Source organism: Cyanistes caeruleus, chromosome 5 (assembly GCF_971803275.1).
Source record: "Cyanistes caeruleus chromosome 5, bCyaCae1.hap1.1, whole genome shotgun sequence".
NCBI classification, from domain to species: Eukaryota; Metazoa; Chordata; class Aves; order Passeriformes; family Paridae; genus Cyanistes; species Cyanistes caeruleus.
This window is the reverse complement of record NC_141705.1, coordinates 15,548,477-15,567,104: the sequence shown is the minus strand read 5'-3', so window position 1 is coordinate 15,567,104 and position 18,628 is coordinate 15,548,477. Positions and strand designations below refer to the sequence as shown.

The 18,628-nt window shown below is 38.4% G+C and overlaps 1 protein-coding gene and 1 long non-coding RNA gene across 20 annotated transcripts in view; one reads left to right on the top strand and one right to left on the bottom strand.

The window, feature by feature from the left end:
• Window positions 1–18,628, top strand: part of LDB2 (LIM domain binding 2) — a 389,815-nt gene that overhangs the window by 351,869 nt on the left and 19,318 nt on the right. The gene's annotated exons all lie outside the window — the stretch shown is intronic.
• LOC147652944 (uncharacterized) lies at window positions 1,728–7,816 on the bottom strand. The gene is made up of 3 exons (XR_015287136.1): window positions 7,683–7,816; window positions 6,632–6,721; window positions 1,728–2,967 (listed from the first exon to the last, which is right to left on the bottom strand). It is a non-coding gene; the product is annotated as an uncharacterized LOC147652944 (long non-coding RNA).

Below are 18,628 nucleotides of genomic sequence, written 5' to 3'. Positions count from 1 at the left end.
GTTTATGAAGGATCTTGTGTTTATGTATGTTTATGTATATTTACCTATCCACTTTGTCACTTTATTCTGTCTGTGTACTTCCATTTTTTAATGTCTCAGTTTTAATCTCTCTCTGTAATCTCTCCATTTTATATTCACAACAGAACCCCTAAGTACCAAAATCTGACTCTAAGAAGCAAAATAGTTTAGAGACTATTGGGTCTGGGTTAAAAAAAATCTGGGTTAGAGACTGACACATGGAAAGCTAAATTTGTCTTGCGCTCACCTTCCTTGTACTGGTGCAAGCACTGTTGGAGCCAGGTCAGGTGACTGATCTGATGAAAGAACAAATCTAATCCTTTTCACCTAAATTATTATCATCCTTAATAGCTCCTCAAGCGCTGCTTGTGCTGGGCAGAGAACAGGGCAGCATGGATTCGTGTCAGCTGGCTTCTGTCGGAGCTGGTCCTCATTTCTAAATTTGCCAACACTGATAGAAGGAGACAAGAGAGAGCTGGGGAATCCTACCGATTTAGTAGGATTCCATAAAGTCCCTTTTTTTCTTCTGGATCTGGAACACTATACTGATTGTCTCTGATCTATTATTTCACATTGTTTTAAATGTGTTCATTTCATTAGAGTGACTGCTGACTTTCAACTGTAGATTTTAGAGGAGACACTTGCTCAGAACAGATTACCATAATTTACAAAATTTGAATTAAAAAAAATAAGCATAAAGATAAAAGGTTAATTTTTTGCACTACTTCTGAGTGCAAAAGAAAATTCTATCTATATACACATATGTATCTATATAAAGAGAACACCCATTTATGTAGTGAACCATATTATTCACTAACTTTGCAATTAATTGTCACTATTCACCTATTGGAAAACTTCAGTAAAATTTTTCCTTGCTGTATGCACACATGTATGAACATTAGCATCCATCATGAATGTGTAGATCTGTGCACTCATTTTGATTTCTAAGCATACCTTTTGTTGATATTAAAGGGAATATCAACAGGTGTATCAAATTCATAAATGGAAGCCCATGATTTTCTGTTTACCCTGCTTCAGGTAGGCCCATGGGATGTAACGTGGAGAATTTATCAGCAGCACTAATGAGCAAAGGTGCTAAACCAAACCTGTACTGATGCCCACAGCGGGCTTGTGAGCACAGGGGGCAGAGGACATTGAGACTTGACACAAGAATTGTGTCATTTCTAATTCTGCATTCTGCTAGAAAATTTTGCTGTGTTAAATATTCCTCCCTACTCTGACTTGCTTCCTTAATCTTGTGTCTTGTTACCTTTTCTACTTGGTGTTGCTGCCTCACGATTACTCATAATAAGGGAGTTTGTTAATCAAGGATCCAGTTCAACATCCATTGGAGTGAATGGGTATATCTCCTTTGATCCAAATGTCATCTCATAGTTTTTCATTTGTTCTGAGGTATTTTATACACATAAAATCCAATTTACTGAAATTAATTTCTCTATTCCTTTAGGCAGTTTTAGCCATGAAAATGTCATGCTTCATGAACAGCAACAACAAATGGTTATTTTTATGGCTTTTTTGTTTTTCTTTTCTTTTCAAATTTTGTGACAAAAGAAAATTAGCTTGATTAACCACAGATTATAGTTCTGCGGTGAGCCCAAAGGAACAAATATCAACTTGAGGATCTGATTTGAAGAAAGACTTTAAACATAGGAAAGAATGGAGGAATATGAAAAAATAGAGCTTTCATAGCAAGACAGAGAATTTTCTCATTTTATTGATCATTCAGGCAAAACTTAGAGCTGATTTAATTAAAGGACTGTGCACCATTTCTATCCATGATAAGATGGTTTTACATAAAGTAAGTATGAGTCACATGAAAAAAACTCCATAGCTGTATTCCCTAGCTAACATTTCATAGCATTTCATTTATAGAGCAGGATTGAACTCAGTCATGCTGGATCAAAACCTTCAAAGAAAACACAAGAAACACCATTTTGTCTAAACAAAGTGGTGTTGGTGATTAGGCAGAGATCATAGTACTCTGGAGCAGAATGTGTCTCATTCTGGTACTTTACTAGTCCAGTTTTCAGTATTACTGCTGCATACCACAATGGAATGTACATCCCATGCCTACAAGACAACAGAAGTTTCTTTCCAGAGACTTTCCAATCCAAGTAATGAAATATAAAAGGGAATAATCTTTTAATAGTGATATGCAAAGGAAAGAAGTAAATTTCCATCTTCTAAACACTACACCAGACCTTTTCATTGATTAACTTTTGATGAGGCATATTAGAGCTATGGTATCATTTGAAATATTATAGTCTATTTAATAGCAAGTCTGTATTTTATAACTATCCCAACATCATGGTGGTATTCTAGTGTATACATTACTGATTTTCTTTAGCAGTATGTGAGATGAGATTTTCAGCCATACAAAGGACTATATATCATATATTGTATTTCTTAGTGCTCTTGAACAATGTAATTTAAATAATTAATTAGTTTTATGAAAATAATTGCAGTAAAAAACAGAACATGAAATACAGCTTGCTCTTTATGACAGGTAACAGTGTAAAGAGAACGACAAATGATTCAGAACAAAACTTAACTTCTTGGAGTCTTTCAGTGTTATCACCAAATATATTCATGATACTTTTTGTTTCTTTTGGACACCTTCTTGCTGTCTAATTGTATTATGAAGAAGACCATCTGGTATTTTCATTTCTCAGTTTCTTTGAATTCTTTCTAGTTCAATATAAGGATAGGTTGATTCTACTATAGTCTTATTCTAATATTTAGATTCCTACTGTGGGCCACTTTACTGCCTAAGTAAGCTTTCTGTTGCTATAATAAATGATATGGAAAACTTTTGCTTTCAATCACACACATGTACAAACTGGAACAACATCTTGGAAAGCAGTGACCTTCCTCTGGTGTCATCAGTGGGTGCAAAGGTTCTCCTGTGCTAGTTACATATTTCATTACCTGTGGAAATACAAGGCATGGACATCATCAGATTAATCACAGCAGCAAAGGACATGTAGAATTTGTCATGGTCTGAACTCCAAGGCTGGCTCCAAAGCCTCTGCTAATCAGCCCAGTTCTGCTGAGAACACGGGACCCAGTCAACCATTTCTCAAGGCTCTTCTGAGTACAAACTCCATTTAAAGGGAAAAGGGTGCCTTCCTAATAGACCAAAAAACCCACCACAGAGGCTTCAAGAAGTGTCTTTTTCATTGACTACTGCAGCAGAGATTAGAAATACATGAAGTAAGAGGAAACAGCAGAAAAAAAATCTACCCACATAAAGCAAAGCTCTGTAGCCCCCCAGGGGACTTGAGAAGGATGATGTCTATGAAGGTGCTCTCACTTTTCTGCTTACACTGTCCTCCCACATTTCTTGCATCAAATTCTGCTGAAGACCACTTCCTTAAAGAGCAAATACCAGAGAAATCACTGAAGGTGTCATAATAGAAAACATTCTTTTTTAATGCTGATTGGTATGAAATGATATTTAAGCTTTTTTGTCACATTTTCCTTTAAGTGAAATTAAAGAGGAAAGCAGCTTTTTTTTGATACTTGCAATGAAGGCTGTTACTGGTTCTTGATAATGCCTTTGTGTAAGTAGAAGCTGTGATTGCTTAGTACTTCTCAAGATGGATGTATCATGCCAGCTTTTACCCCTAATTTATATTCTCCAGGGAACCTAAAGGGAGCTTACATTTTTAACTTCCAGTGTTTGATTTCATTGTTCAAAGTTTTATTCTTTTTTTTTTCTTAGTTTCTTTCTGAACAAAAATTAGATTAGAAAGAACTTCAAAGGATATCAGCTGCAAGAGGGTTGTTGATTTCAGTGGAATTATACTAAGTTATAAAAAAAAAAAAATCGGGTCAAAACAGGAGAAAAACTTAAAGAAGTATATGAATTTAATATTCTTCAAACTTGCTTTGACAAAGCTTTTAAAAAGTGATCTGCTTACATTTTGCTCCCTCTCATTTCTTTTAGGTACATAAATGTATGCTTTTCCAAACAATTAATACAGGTCATCCTTGCTTAGCTTCATACTAGTAAGGCTGGAATTAAGTTCTTGAAACAGTGTCTGAGGTTAGTTATAGATGCAGTCCAAAAAGCTATTCATCTGTATGTGTAATTATGGAAGGTGATGTATTCAAAGGTGGAAACAACCACTTGGCATTGCAGTCAGGCTTAAGGATGGTCTGTGCCTTAGGAATAAGGCAATATGGGCAGATCTCATTAGCAACTTTATTCCTATCTGCAAGGGCTCTTATAATCTTCCATTTAATGACATTCAACTTTCTGTATTTTAGTAAATAAAGTTGTATGAATCTGGAATATCATAGGAATTGTAATTGTGCAGAAAACACTATTGGTGATGAAAATTTGAGCTTTCCATTTGGTAGCGCTCAAAAAACTTAAACAAAAAAAAGAAGGGGTTAGTCTGTGGTGACTTTTTCAGGTTTTTGCTTATCATATAGATACTTTTATATGAATATAAATTTTTGTGTTTTCCTCAATTTAGTTAAAAAACCCACCCCTCTATTTGTTGGCCATTTTAGGCAGTGTGTTACTGAAGCAATGGGAAAGTCTAGAGAGTATATCTATGTTTGGTTATCAGTCTTAAACACCTTAAATAAATAGCATAGCATCAGGAAAACCAGATGACTTCAGCCATCCAAAAATACAAGAAAATGCATTGCCTGCAGCCTCTTGCCACTATTATAAAATAGAAATAATTATGGAGAGGGGAAAAAAGTTCATTCGTGTACATTTGCTAAAGTATATGTCCATGTCATCATTGAAAATGCACCTAAAAGTTCTAGCATAGTAAAGCCATTTCATATAATGAATTTTGTTATGCCTTCTCATTTTCTGTGGACTCTGAAAATCTAGATCTACCTAGACTCCCATCACCACAGTATCTGACGCTTTTGCATTTTTATTTTATTTTATTCTATCATTATTGTTGTAAAAACCATTATATCCATTGCCCAGCTGAGGAGATGAGGATGCTTAGAAGGACATAAAGCCACAGTCAGACATAGTGGCTTCACTGCAGCCTTCAGCTAGAGGCTTATCTTTTTGGATTTCATTGCTTGGGACACCACAGGCATCTGTGCCATCCTGGTTTCAGCCAGCCACTGTGTTTTTTATTTTCACAGCAAAGCATGGGAGTTTGGAGGGAGCAGATGCCTGGCTTTATCTGTTATTCCAGAACCCTTGCCCCAAAGTCTTGACATATGGGTCAAGATCCTACTTAACCTGAGGGAGTTGAAAGCCTTGTGTGCACATACACCACAAACAGGCTATAAACAACGTAATGGGTGCTGTGAACAACTTACTGAAACAGGGCCATGATGCAACCGGGAGGGCATGGCTCTGTGGGTCAGAAAAGGAGCCAGACTGTTTCAGCTGCCGAGAGCATGGCTGAATAAAAACAAGGACTTATCTTCTCTAGTCTGCTCAGGTTTCTTTTTTTTTTTTTTTTTTTTTTTTTTTGAACAGTGACCGAACAGCAGGTTGGAGTGAACATGCTAGTGGTTGTTCTTCTGTATACACAACTTGTACTTCTGTGAGCTTAAGCCATCTACTTCTGTCAGACTTAGAGCTCATTTGCCTTTTCAAGACCCTCAGGTTATGTTCATCTTTGTATGTTAGACAGCATTTAGAGTTGTTCTTGGGTATCTGAATGCACTGTCTATACTCTTCAAGAGCTGTTCCTGCCTACTTTGTTCACTCTGAACGAATTCCTGGGCACAGTTCAGCAGTTGGCATGATAGTTAGTCCATTGCTGGAAGGGAATTTGTATGTAGTCTCCTGTCTTGGTGCATAAGAAGGCTTAATTTCATGAAGGTAGGACAGTCTGCCAGTTGGCTTCACTGCCAGAGAACATTGCTAGCACATTTCATTTACTAGAGCTGCTGTGTCTTAACAGTCTTAAACATGATGTTTTCTGAATTCTGAATTGTTTGAGTATGTACCAGGCTCACCTCAGCCAAGGCAGGTGAAACACAGGACTTTTGTGGCTCATACTCTTGGAGTTATATGCTTAAATGTAGGTACTTTGGGATCCCTTTTTTTCTGATATTTGATTTAGTGCTACAAGTGAGGTCACAGACCAAGAATGAGCTTCAAGGCCAGCTCTCCTAATTTTTTTCCTGATACCATTATCACCATTTCATTCAGCTATTTCTTCTGTATTAACAGAAGCACATGCTTGTGTGTATCTTTTATTTCTGTCACAGGAAAAATGGTATTATTGTTCTCCTGTGTACTAGGATCACAGTAGGTAATAACAATTTTCCCTGTCAGGTAGCAAAAGAAATGTCAGTCTCTTTCTACTCCACTCCCATATACACTTCTAGAAGTGAAAGAAACTTGTCTGCTGCCTGGACTGAAGGCAGGCACATAGCAGCCAAGCAGCAGAGTGACCAACTAGTCAGAATGTGTTCAACAGAACACAGTCCAGGATGTGAGGACAACTCCTGAATGCCATGGAGAACCAGAAACACTTGGAACTGTGTATCCTGGTACACAAAATTTGGCTAAAATCTGAAAAAAAAATAAAAATAACAGCTCCTTGAATACCTCTGGTCTTTGCATGTCTGTCTGAGTAAAGTAAGAATTTACCTTTTGATGTCTTCTGTTCATGCTGCAAAGTCAGGGAGCTCACACAGGATAGAGGGGTTCTTCCTTCCTGAGTCACATTTTACAGAAGAACTGTTAAGGGCCAAGTGCAGTGTGGATACATGAAACAGAAGGAACACAGCTTGACTTTGAAATTCCATGCAAGAGGTTGCAATACTAGCAATTAGGAAAAAGATATTTGTACATGTAAACTGCAAGTCTTATCTGGAAATCACTGAGTTAATAATCTTGGGACCTTATGACTTTTTTTTCACCGAGACACAGCTGTTTAAGGACACTGTTGTGTGAAACTTTGTACAAATCTGGTAATAGATCAGCTGGTCTGTTTTTAAAAGGAGGGAAGGAAGACTATTTATTTCTCCCCAAAGGAACTGCTACAAAGCTATTTTCCTTATCAGAAGAACACCTTTTTCCTGAATGTTATCTCTGACATTTATTCTTTATAACCTAATGAGGGCAGGTGGAACACCATGGGAATGAGTAATTGTTGATTTGATATAATTTTAACTTCTGTTTCAAGCCTGCACATGGAGTTGGTATTTTGAGCCTTCATTTTGCTTATTGGTGACCTTGGGCCATTTTGTAGTCAATAAGAGGGGAAAAAGATGCTGCTTCTTTTTACAGCTAGGCTGTTAGGTGGCTCAAACTCTTGCCTGGAGAGCACGCAAAGTTTCTATCTATTTTCTCTTTTGTAGCAGCAGAGAGTATTTGCTTGATCTTCCCACATAAAATGGTAGGGCTTATTTGTAATTTAGCATCTTCTCTGAATGTTTGAATTAGACCCCTTATGAATCTTGTAACAAACACACAGTGGCCTTCCTGGCTAAGGGCCCTGCTGTGCATGTGGAGTGAGGCAGCCCTGCCTGCTGCCCCCAGTGCCCAATAAGGCTGGAAGTCGGCTGTGTGCTGCCCACCCTGGCACACAAGCTGACCTTATTTCCCATAGGAAAGGTTCCAGGAATTCCCCCAGGAATCTTTGGGCATGGTCATTCCCAGAAGGTGGACTTTACCAGGCATAAAGAACTATGCAAACCTGTTACTCCACTGGTCAGTGGTATTGGCATAGGGATTGATCCTCTCTGGACTGGATGCAGCGTTGTGCATGCAGTAAAACCCAGAGACTGGGAGAGAAGCTTCTGTGTCCTCAAATGTGCCCATGCTCCACCCATGGCCAGCCTGTTCTAATTTGCCTTCTGGTGCTAAAGAAGTAGGGGAGACTCCTGAGGTTACAAACTTTAAGTGTGAAAAGTAAAGCCATGAAAAGTGAAGATTTAACCTTATCTGTGCCCAGGTGCAGCCTCTTTCTATCCTGGCATGAACCCAGTGGTGTGTTAAACTCTGAATACAGAATACAAGCTTGTAGAGTATCAAAGCTCAGGGAATAGTCTGATGCACTCTCTTGAATCTTAAATGGCTGAACAACCATGGTATTTTTGCATGTCCCTAGTACTTTACGTGGTACTTTAATACCTAGATGAAGGTGAACATCCAGTTTTGCTACTCTGCCAGATCAGAGACAGCTGACAGACAATAGGCAATAAGCACAATAGGCAGAAAAACTGCTTTGGATCAGCCTGACAGTTAAATGACCATTCTTTGTATTTCCATCAGGAAAAGGGTTCTTCCAAATACCTCTTTCTCCTCTTCACCATACTTGGCTACTGGGAAAACCAGAAGAGTCATACACAGATAAAGAGTAACTTAAATGTCATATAGAACTAAATGTAGTTTTTTCTATTGTCATCTCTCTTGGCTACTGGCCAAAAAGATTTTGCCCAACTGTTAATGTCATCTTACTCATGGATGTGTAAGGGTGATCCCCAAGAGCTCATCCAAGTCCCCAAGAGCTCTGAGAGCCACAAGTCTCCACAGGAGCATCATCCTCTGTGCTAGAATGACCCTTTCTGGGGAGTTGAGACAATCAGCAGTAAAAGGAGCTAAAATAAGATAGCTTTTCTTAAAGAAGCCAGCAAGAATCTGGCTCAGAACACAGTCCTGAAAATGCCTTTGCCTATCACCAAGCAGAAAACTTTCTCCAATTGCTTTCAGAAACCCACATATGGATTGTATGTCTGTACAGCACCATTGGTCCCACATCACCAGTTTCAGCCACACATTTCTGCCCGCATGCTGCCTGTCTCCTCAGTTATTTCTTAGACAGATCTCTTCCCCCAGCTGTTTTGCTGAGCAGCCACACAGATAGCAGTGCTTGCACAGCAGTGGGACAGCATGGTGCTGCTTTAGCTGGCATTGCCACCTAAGAAACAGCAGCCTTATTGCAATGTCCTTTGGATCCTGTCCACATTATATTTTTCTGGCCTTGCTTTCCAGGAGAGGGGGAGGAGGAGGGGAGTCTATGAGTACTAATGTCTCTGAATTAAGGTTTTTCCCAAGTAGCAGTTTATTCAACATATGATGGACCATTCAATCACAGGTTGGATGCAAATACATGCAGTCTTTTCAGAAGAAAAGTTAAACTCATTTCTCCATTTAGCCTCAGATTAATGAAGGACTGGGGACACTGGGGCATACTTAGCGAACATAAAAATATCGCCATAAGTTTTTATATTCCCTACACCCTAAATGTTCACTTTGTGGTGCACATACCATATTGCTTTCCAGAATACCCAGACCAGGGTTCTTTTGCAGTATGCAAACCTAATTAAAAGCTTAAAACAAGTGGTCTGAAGGAGCATATTCCTGCTAAACCTTTACTGGTCAGTCGTGTCTGCAGACTAATTTATCCTCACTTCTTGATCAATTGACTCATGCCATAATGATCTCATACTTTTCCCTTTCAATTTCAGAATGTTTTTTAATGATTGGAAATCTCTGTCTCTGACAATGCTTTATAGCCTATGCCATTTCATAGACTTCAGGAAATTTCTTAGCAGGAGTTTCCACCTTTTATTGGTGCTAACTAAGGGGCACTTCAAGGTGTGTGATATGCACCTCCCATAATGAACTCACTCAGATCAATCAAAAAATAAAAGCAAGGACATAATTCAGACAATTCACAATAATAAAGTATCTGCATTAGCCTCAAAACAGCAATTCAGAGACGCATAGGATTAACCAAATACTGAATATGGCAATTCATTTGCACCATCTGCTGAACCAAATATCAGAAGGGGAAAGGATAATAGACACATGGGGCTGTGTGTTGAAATGGATTTGGGAAAAGAAAATTGTTTCAGAAAGCTATGAAAACAAAAATCTGGGTGCTTACAAATCTGCAGCCAGGAGAGGGAAGAAAGAATGATGTCGCTCCATAGACCTCCAAGATTTGCTTTTTTCATCTACCATTTTTAGAAGTGGGGAACGTTGTGGAGCTTAATATAATCTATTCTGGAGTCTAGCTCAGACAGGAATTACTATTTAACTATAGGAACCACACAAGCATGGTTCCCATTATGCAGAGAACAAGAAGCACAAATATTTCAAATGTATGTGGATGCTGTGAGTCAGTAAATGCAAAATTGGGGCTTGGACATAGTCACCAGCATATGGCCACAGACTGACTGTGTTTAGATGGTTTAGACATTGCAGCCACTTGCTAAGAATCTTTTGTGTTCACCAGAGAATCTGAGAGACATTTGGAGCCTTCCAGCTGATCTTCAGATCAATAATGTTACCACAAATTCTCTCCTAGAAAATATGATCAAAGCTGAGAAATTATGTTGTTCAGATACAATTGTAAAATGTATGTATTAGTAAGAAGATGATATTGTATTTCTGCATTGCCAAACACAGGAACACTAAAATAGGGAAAAAGATCCCATTATTTCAGAAGTCTGGGAAGTGCTGGTGCATCTCTCTGAAGTGTCATATGGTATATTAGTATAAACCAACCCATTTCAAACCCTGAAAATATGTGTTTATTTCTCTTCATCAAGACTGCTTAAATATTGGAACTTACAGTTTTCCCTTGTAATATAAATTGCTGCAAGAAATGTAAATTAATTTTTACTTATTTAATTGATAATAATTACACTTAGCAATCTGTGCTGCAAAAGGTAATGGCTGTGGAAGTCAAAAGGCATTTCCACAGAAGTTTAACTTGGTGATAAATGGCTTCCTTCTGTGAGATGACACATAAGAGCTGCAAATACAGTCCCATTTTTAAAGACTTGAAAAATTCTAGTTTAGCTGCAAGAAGAAAACAAAACAAAACAAAAGAAGACAAGAATTTTCTGTGCTGCGTGTCTTCTTTTGGTGTTGAATAGATCCGTATTCTGGAATGTGATTGTAAAAATTAGAAAGGTCCCTTTAAAATGAAGTAAAAAGTAATTGTTTATTTTAAATTTCAATTCTTACAGTGCCAGAACACCTCAAAAATACTCATGAAAGCATCATTGATTCATACAGAGATGGTGTTAAAGGACATAATGCATCAGAATAGAATTCAGTCCGACTTTGTGTATATCATGGGCCATTATACTTCACTGAATTACTGCCAAACTGAGCCTAGTGGCTTCAATTTCACTGAGACATAACTGGTGTTTGGCAAGAGCAGAAAGTATCCTCAGAGTACCCATTTCAAATTATGGAATTATTAGTTTCCTTATTATATAGATGGGACACAGAGTAGTTTGGGGAACCATTGAAAGGTCTTTCTGGATGCTATATGCTCTACCAAGAGGCTATTTTCTTGTGGAAAAAAAAAGAAAACACCACAGGAATCTTGAGGTCTCACTAACTCCTTCTCCATAAAACTGACTTCTCCTGACGCTAGGGGTGATAATGAGAATTTGATGATTGTTCTGTGACTTGTGTGATATTTTCAGTCCTGGCTGGAACACATTAAAAAGCTGTTTTGAAGACAGAGGATACATTACTGTGATCACACTAGCAAAAAAAAAGTTCAAAATCTCTCCTTGCTCTCTAAAAACACTGAACTGCCTGAAGAAAATAGATGTGTTAGCATAGGCAAAATTACCCAAATCTTGTGCCAGAATTTAAATTCACATTGCCTTGCTCATGTAAGAAGGTGCAAATTATATTTTTTTCCATATAAACAATATGTAGTTGTTTTTGTGGTCAGAGTTTCCAGCGATAGGCACCATGTCTTGTGAACTCCTGAGGACATTGTGACCACTCTGGAAATAACAGCTGCACTGTCCCCAGCAGCACGGGACCCCTGCACACTCTCTACATCCATCAGTAATGTATGGATAGTGTTATTTGCAAGAGACTGTGGATCTTGGCTCCCCCATCCAGAAATGCCAGTCTGTCCAATTAGTCCAGTTCCTCTTCATTGTGCAAAACAAGCAGGACATCCCAATCACCAGAGCTGTAGCTGTCACTGGGTAGATGATGCTCCCCACCTGCATCTCTGGTAAATGAGACGGAGCTATGGCACTGAGTTGAGGGCTGGCATATAAATATCAGCCCAGGTGACCGCTTGGCACATTTTCTCAATTTATCCCATGCCACCTCAATGTCTCCCAAACTGGTGCCATTTTCAGAGCAGCCTGGGTGAGGGTGGTTTTTAGTGTGATTGGGGCCACCCTCTGCTGGGAGCAGGCAGGGCTGAGCTGTGTGCACACAAGAGCTGCAATGAGGGCTGAAGAATGGACCTCACCTGCTTCATTTGGGAATATTGTGCTTTATAATGTATCCAGTAGTGGTTCCATACCTGTTAGCAGTGTATCCTTGTGCATTGGATCATCAAGCCATATAAATTTAGAATGGCTCAGACGAGAGCAAAATTATATTTCTGTTATATTAACAGAGCACCTGTTGTGGAACTGAGGCTGACTTTGTTGTCTGTATCGGGCAATACCTGATCTGATGCTGGAATGGAACTGGCAGATGATCCCTTGTATGCCATGAAGCATGCTGATACAAAAGTAATCTGTCAAATTTTCTTGAAAAATATTGAACTGGTCAAATTAATTTCTGCAAGCACAGCTGCCTGCATCACTGATACCCAGGAGCTTTAACACCAGGGCTGCTGTGCTGCTGAAGCACAACCTTAGTCACACACTCTAACAGCTTTGAGAGCAGTGCTGCAGTGCAATTGGTAGCACTGATACGCACACAGAAGACCTTTCTCAATATTGCTGTTACTGAGAACTTCAAATGAATGGATGCATTTGAAAGACTTCCCAGAAAATACATTTCCTTTTCAGCTGGCAGCTCAGTTATTCATCTAAGTAGTCTGTGGATTAAGTAATTTGACAGGTTTCTTTTGTGACACAATTGTGTGTTATTGCTCTCTCCTTTTTCCATCTCACCTGTACAACTAACCCAGAAATTTAACACAGTTATTTCAAGGCACACACCAGGACCAGCCACCCCAAGTAGCATGTGATGATTCTGGTAACCATCACAGGGCCCATAAATGGGTTCACAAACCAGGGGGGGAAAAAACAGAAGCAGAGAAAGTGTTAAGAGGGTTGGTTTTTTTCCTATATGCTTATTAGCTCAGTTCTTGGCATAAGTCTCTCTGGACATGGACAAAGAGGGAGCACAGATTTTAGTCATATCATGTCTCGGAAGATTAGTGCAGGGAGGTCAAATTTAGGCACAGCATCATGTATTATAACACAGCAGGATGATATGGCATCTAATTTATTAAGTGACCAGTCAGATTGGACATCCTGATTTTTCTATATGTGTAGGAACTCTCAGTTTGTTGGTACTGTTTGTACTTCTTTCTGTTTATGCTGTGCTGCAGGGTGGGGTGGGTGGGAAGAGGCTGGACTCTCCCCATTCAGATTCAGCTGCCATGTCATGGTGCTTTCCTGTGTGTTTCCCTGGGGATGACTTCCACAGCACAGACGCTCAGACCACAAGCACTCGTGAGCAGGTGCTGCAAGGCAGTGCCAGTGTCCCCACACAATGTCCCCACAGCCCTGTGAGATAAAGTCGTCCTGGGAAGCAGAGGCCACACACACCATTGTGTTTTACCTCCACCTGATCACCACATCCACCCACCTAAAATTCCATCTTTGTTTTCTATACAGATCCTGACAGAACAGCTCAAGTACACTGTGTACAGTCAGAGGACAAGTATTGATTTTGCTGTACCTGAATAAAATTCTTAACAGAAAAACAAAGCTAATGTTGGTGTTTCACTTCTTCTCTCTTTTGACTTCTGTGTGTGTGTTTGTGTTCTCACCATATAGTATTTGATCCATGTGAGGTACACAGTCAGAGCTTGATTTTTAAGATGTGCACGACCCAGGCTCTGATCTGTGCAGGCACAATTTCAGAGCCAGCAAATAATTTTGCCTATGTTTTACTGCCTGTATTTAATTGAAGTGCAAAGCAATAATTTCCTTACTACCGACAAATCAGTGAATCAGATAGGCAGTTATTACATTTTTCTGGTGTAATTAAGAGGAACCATACCCTACCACATCAACATTGCCCAAAAGTTTCAGTGTGTAGTTTATTTGCACTTCACTGGGCCAAGGGACACCTAGCCTGATCTGAAGTATATCCTTATTTATTTTGAAGATGTTGCAGTGCATTAAGGTTATTAAGGCATTATTTTAATAGTAGGTATAGTATACATTAGTTGTGTTGCTAATTATATTATGAAAACATTTGAAGCCTTATTAATGCACATAACTTCAATACTTAAAAGCATCATTGCCTGATGGTGATAATACAGCTTCACTAGTGGATGATCTATGACTGCAAGCATTAAATACTCCCTACTTCAAAGTCATTAATCCTTACTTTCTTTGAATACATTTAATTAAAAAGTTCCATTTTCCAGTAATTGCTGTTTTTATATAACCCCAAAATGGAATTTTATTCAGGCACGAGGTCTTTTATATAAACATCCATCTGTCCACAGCATAACAGTGCTGGGACAAGTTTTGTGGATTGGGTGAGAAGTAATTACAGAAGACTCTGTCCCTGTAAGAACTGTGAACTTTTGTCCTCTGTGTAACAGCTTTGGAGCATTTTTACTTTCAGAATTTTGGTGCCAAACAAGGAATTGCAGAGTTAATAGAAGAGAAAATAATGAAACAATGGGTTTTATGCCTACTGCAGTTGCAATACTATTTTATAAAAAAGCTCCTTCCTTATACCGTTTTTGTTCTGTGTCAAGGTCTGCACTGCAAAGTATCCTCCTTTCTATTTGTATGTAGAATTAGGCAAACCTCAATTCCATGTATAAAAATATGCATATATAAAAATGTGTGTATATATATATATATATCCTATGTGCTTCAGGCTGGGAGATATCAGTAATAAAAAGAAAATATGTTGGTATTAATAAGATTGGCATTCAAAAAGTATGAAATAAATACATGGAAGTTTGTCAGCTTATTAATCATTCCATTACAAGTGGTGTTTTTACTTTCATTGCTCTAACATCTAACCACAGTTCACTGGCTAAAGGCCAAGGTAGCTTTTGCACTGGCACATTACCATGCAGTGTACTTCTGTACTTCTCTTCCATTTATTAATGCTGCAGACTTCCTACAATTCAGGCTAAAAATAGAACTGGTTATGTGAAAAACACTGCATTTGTGCCTGAGCTGCAGTATAGAAACAAGAGGATTTTATATGGATGGGGGAAGAGATTCATGACACAGAAGAGCTAGCTGCTTATATTCTGGAAAAAGCTTTCTTTTTTTCATGGTTGTAAATAAAATTAGAGTTGCTATGTACACGTTAGTCTGAAGGATGAATCACAGTTGTTGTATTGCCTCAGTCTGTATGAATCTTTATGTGTATCTTTTGTATGAAGAAGAGGTGATTTCTTGTACAAGGAAACCTGAAAATAGAACAATGTATGGAAGTGAATTTGTAAAATCAAAGGTGATGTGACGTTTTGTTTTTCAATATAGATAGAGACTGTCTTCTTCTGTGGCACATTTTTTTGAAGTAGCCTCAAAAATTATATGCAAACCAAAAACTTTAACCTCACTACTAAACTTTTGGACTTGTATTTTGGCCAGGCATAGCATCCCCTATTCTTCTGCTTTCAATAACTTTAAGTCAGCATTTGCTGCCTGAAGACCACTTCACCACAAAACCGTTTCTGAACTTATTTCCAAGCTGTAATACAGCTGCACACTAAAAATTGTCAGCATTCAAATGCAGTCCTTACACTCTTGATCTTTTTTATAATGCTGTGATTTGTTTTGAATCAACATTAGTTTGAGCAAGACAAACAACATACCGGATTCCATCCGAACCTAAGGGAGCTGCCAGGGACACAGGTGAAGAGTGATAGTGGATGCATTTCATAGTCAAAATGAAAAGCGGCAAAACTGATAAGGTCTCATTGTTGCACAAATAGAAAAAGCTAACAGTTTGCATATCAGAAATATCAGGTGTTAGGATTTGACTCAGAACTGCTGAATAGGAGCTTGTTTGCCTTTGGAGAAATAGAGAGGAAGGAAATGTCATGCAGCAGCATCACACGTGGTAATGATGGGAGATGGCAAACAAGGAAATAGACCTTTCCCGTGCTGTTTCCTAGAGATACTGTTTGGCCTGGCTGCGATGGTGGATTATTAAGGAATCCTGATTATTAAATATCTGTGCTTGGCAAAGAATAAGAGAGCAACGAACCTCTTTTAAGTTCATGACAGCCTTCTAAGTCACCCTTGTTTTGTCCTTAACTTGGTACTGTGTAAGAAGTAAAATTAGTGATTGTGTTAGAAGCAGAGGCAATAATATTGAAATGAGAACAAATTGTAAGTTCTATGATTTTTGAACTATCTAGAGAAAATGAAATTAAGAAAGCTTTCAAATGCCATGTGCTTTGCAGCAGGCCACTGAAAAACAGTGAGATAAAACAATACTGTGCTTCTCTAGCAATTCATAACCTATAATTGGATTGAAAAAGGAGGTATTAGTTCACAGGACAAGGCTTAAGTAAAAAATATTTGGTGCAAGGTGCTTAGTTCCTCCTCTTAATTAATACAGACCAGCCTTAAACCTTACCTAACAGTGGAACTGCATCCAAATCTAGTAAAGACTGAAATTAATGAATCTGCTCCTATTTACATTAAAATTTAATTTTGTCCTGACAAGCTCTCTGAAATTGATACTCACTGCAATACTGAGTGCAGTATAAAAGATCATATCATGCAGTCAACATGATGCACTTTGCAATGTAATTTAACACTAATGTTAAATTAAATTACAAAGATAAATTTTATGGTCTCTCTTAAAATCATTTAAGAGCTTAATTCTTATCTGAGATGTGTAAGACACAAATCTTTCCTATTGATCACTGACTATATGGATAATCATGAGAGAAGAATCACAAAATATGATGGGCTGTCCAAGGCTTTTCTTTATGATACAGACTTGTGATATGATGTATTAGTCCTTTATTGCAACTAGGATCTCTGCCGAAGGAAAAGACTCAAGTAGGTTGTCCTTGTTGAAGGAAACACTAATCTACAGTTTGGATAAGACCAAATTGCACCAGGAGATCCATAAAGAAGATTTAGACAATGTTAAACAAGATTTGGATGATTCGGATTGTAGATTTTGGCCTTCAGAGCTAAGCCCATCAGGAGGAAGATGAGACTCATCCTGTAAGTCCTTTTATTTTCATTAGCAGAAAATACATACAGCAACTGGATGCAGTTTGCCTCTGCCATTGGGATTCCAGGAATATCTACTTATGTTATTGAAGTCAAGTGCCCTTACTTTGTCTGATTTGTCATGAAGGAAAGGGTAAGGAAGCAGATAACCTTCACTATTCACTTTGGTGTAGGAAGAACTGTGAGCCCAGCTGATGGAAACAAATTTAAAAGCCCGTAAGGCTTGTGTGTAATACTGTTGAAGGAGGGGGTTTTCAAAACATCTCCCCGTTGTACAGAAGGTGAATAAGAAAAAGAGCACTTGCTGAAAGGACATTCTTTTAATGTCTGGGTAATGAGAGGAAGAGTTTAAAGTTGCAAAGTTCTTGCAAAGAATGAAAAAAATAAAAATAATTTTTTTAAACGGTATTAAAACTTCATAGACAGAAATAAAATTACCAACAGTGGTGCTCCTTTCTAAACCCTTTCTAAACAATGGATCTTAAATAAAAAGATTAAGCATTATAACATGGAAAAACTTTTCAGAGTTGGGAGGGAGAGGGTTATCAAATGGTAACAGCAATGACTGAGAGCCCTAAACTATTTTTTTTTAATGCTTAAGAATATTCTGAAAGAGAATTCCTTCCAGTACATGCTGTAATGATGAGCGAACTGACTAAAGTGATAACTAAATAAGTTATGTGTCAAAGTCATCTCCACAAATGCACTCCAGCTTCCCCTTGGACAAGGAAAGGAGAGCACATCTGTCCAGCTCAACATTCATTATGTGGCATCTTGAAGGTGCTTCACACCACTCGTTACTTACAAACTGAAGATGTCACTAAGACTGATCATATCCACTGTAAGAAATGCTTAGTTTAATACAATATGATGCGAAATAGGCCCTCAAATTAGGTTCTTTTCAGGGAAGAATGTGCTCAGCTATCTGCATGGTACTTCACCAGCAGCTCTGAAGGAGCAGGGACATTGACAGGAATGCTTTCCTGGCTCTGGAACTGTTAAAGCCAGAGCCCTTCTGCTAGCCTGGGCACACTGCAGGGAGTGAGGAACCTGCAGTTCTTGCTGGGATGCAAGGAGAAAGAAACTTTCTGCCCTGTAGAAGAAGCTGGGTTCCCTGCTGACCAAGTGCACAGTTTTGATGCTGTCATGGTGCCACCACAAGGAAAGGCAGAATTAATAGCTGCAAGAGCTAACAAAGTTTCCATAGTCACCTGAATTGCTTCAGAGCGCATGGGGGAGAGGAAAATGGTGCAAGTTGTTATGTAGCTGATATGTAAAGAAGGGGGAGGAAAAAAAAAAAAAAAGAAAAAAAGAAAAAATAATAATATAAATAAATAAGGAAAGGAGAAATTGGGGTGCAACACTCTAACTAAAATTAGCTGCAGTGCTGGTGATGGCTGTGCTCAGATCTGTTTCATATCCACTCATAGTTATTTGCCTGAAAAAA